This window comes from Schistocerca cancellata, chromosome 6 (genome assembly GCF_023864275.1).
Source record: "Schistocerca cancellata isolate TAMUIC-IGC-003103 chromosome 6, iqSchCanc2.1, whole genome shotgun sequence".
NCBI lineage: Eukaryota > Metazoa > Arthropoda > Insecta > Orthoptera > Acrididae > Schistocerca > Schistocerca cancellata.
The window spans coordinates 414,795,160-414,797,161 of record NC_064631.1 but is presented as its reverse complement, the minus strand read 5'-3'; the positions used below and the strand labels follow the sequence as shown (position 1 = coordinate 414,797,161).

General features: G+C 43.7%; 1 non-coding gene across 1 annotated transcript; it reads right to left on the bottom strand.

Annotated features, from left to right (window-relative positions):
* Window positions 1–1,504: 1,504 nt before the first annotated feature.
* Window positions 1,505–1,579, bottom strand: Trnas-cga (transfer RNA serine (anticodon CGA)). Its single transcript has one exon. It is a non-coding gene; the product is annotated as a tRNA-Ser (tRNA).
* Between the last annotated feature and the right edge of the window lie 423 nt (window positions 1,580–2,002).

The window sequence follows — 2,002 nt, the reverse complement described above, 5'->3', positions numbered from 1 at the left end:
CTCCGAACTTTTCTTTTGTTTCCTTTATTGCTTGCTCAATATACAGATTGAATAACATCGAGGATAGACTACAATTCTGTCTCACTCCCTTCCCAACCACTGCCTCCCTTTCATGTCCCTCGACTCTTATAACTGCCATCTGGTTTCTGTATAAATTGTAAATAGCCTTTCGCTCTCTGTATTTTACTCCTGCCACCTTCAGAATTTGAAAGAGAGTATTCCAGTCAACATTGTGAAAAGCTTTCTCTAAGTCTACAAATGCTAGAAACGCAGGTTTGCCTTTCCTTAATCTTTCTTCTAAGATTAGTCGTAGGGTCAGTACTGCCTCACGTGTTCCAACATTTCTACGGAATCCAAACTGATCTTCCCCGAGGTCGGCTTCTACCAGTTTTTCCATTCGTCTGTAAAGAATTCGTGTTAGTATTTTGCAGCTGTGGCTTATTAAACTGATAGTTCGGTAATTTTCACATCTGTCAACACCAGCTTTCTTTGGGATTGGGATTATTATATTCTTCTTGAAGTCTGAGGGTACTTCGCCTGTCTCATACATCTTGCTCACCAGATGGTACAGTTTGGTCAGGACTGGCTCTCCCAAGGCTGTCAGTAGTTCTAATGGAATGTTGACTACCCCGGGGGCCTTGTTTTGACTCAGGTCTTTCAGTGCTCTGTCAAACTCTTCACGCAATATCATATCTCCCATTTCATCTTCATCTACATCCTCTTCCATTTCCATAATATTGTCATCAAGTACATCACCCTTGTATTGACCCTCTATATACTCCTTCCACCTTTCTGCTTTCCCTTCTTCGCTTAGAACTGGGATTCCATCTGAGGTCTTGATATTCATGCAAGAGGTTCTCCATTCTGCAAAGGTCTCTTTAATTTTCCTCTAAGCAGTATCTATCTTACCCCTAATGAGATAAGCCTCTACAGCCTTACATTTGTCCTCTAGCCATGCCTGCTCAGCCATTTTGCACTTCCTGTCGATCTCATTTCTGAGACGTTTGTATTCCTTTTTGTCTGCTTGATTTACTGCATTTTTATATTTTCTCCTTTCATCAATTAAATTGAATATTTCTTCTGTTACCCAAGGTGTTCTACTAGCCCTCGTCTTTTTATCTACTCTATCCTCTGCTGCCTTCACCACTTCATCCCTCAAAGCTACCCATTCTTATTCTACTGTATTTCTTTCTACCATTCCTGTCAATTGTTCCCTTATGCTCTCCCTGAAACTCTGTACAATCTCTGGTTTAGTCAGGTTATCCCGGTCCCATCTCCTTAAATTCCCACCTTTTTGCAATTTCTTCAGTTTTAATCTACATTTCATAACCAATAGATTGTGGTCAGAGTCCACATCTGCCCCTGGAAATGTCTTACAATTTAAAACCTGGTTCCTAAATCTCTGTCTTACCATTATACAATCTATCTGATACCTCCAGAATGAGATTTTCACTCTGCAGCGGAGTGTGCGCTGATATGAAACTTCCTGGCAGATTAAAACTGTGTGCCCGACCGAGACTCGAACTCGGGACCTTTGCCTTTCGCGGGCAAATGCTCTACCAACTGAGCTACCGAAGCACGACTCACGCCCGGTACTCACAGCTTTACTTCTGCCAGTACCTCGTCTCCTACCTTCCAAACTTTACAGAAGCTCTCCTGCGAAACTTGCAGAACTAGCACTCCTGAAAGAAAGGATATTGCGGAGACATGGCTTAGCCACAGCCTGGGGGATGTTTCCAGAATGAGATTTTCACTCTGCAGCGGAGTGTGCGCTGATATGAAACTTCCTGGCAGATTAAAACTGTGTGCCCGACCGAGACTCGAACTCGGGACCTTTGCCTTTCGCGGGCAAGTGCTCTACCAACTGAGCTACCGAAGCACGACTCACGCCCGGTACTCACAGCTTTACTTCTGCCAGTACCTCGTCTCCTACCTTCCAAACTTTACAGAAGCTCGGTCGGGCACACAGTTTTAATCTGCCAGGAAGTTTCATATCAGCGCA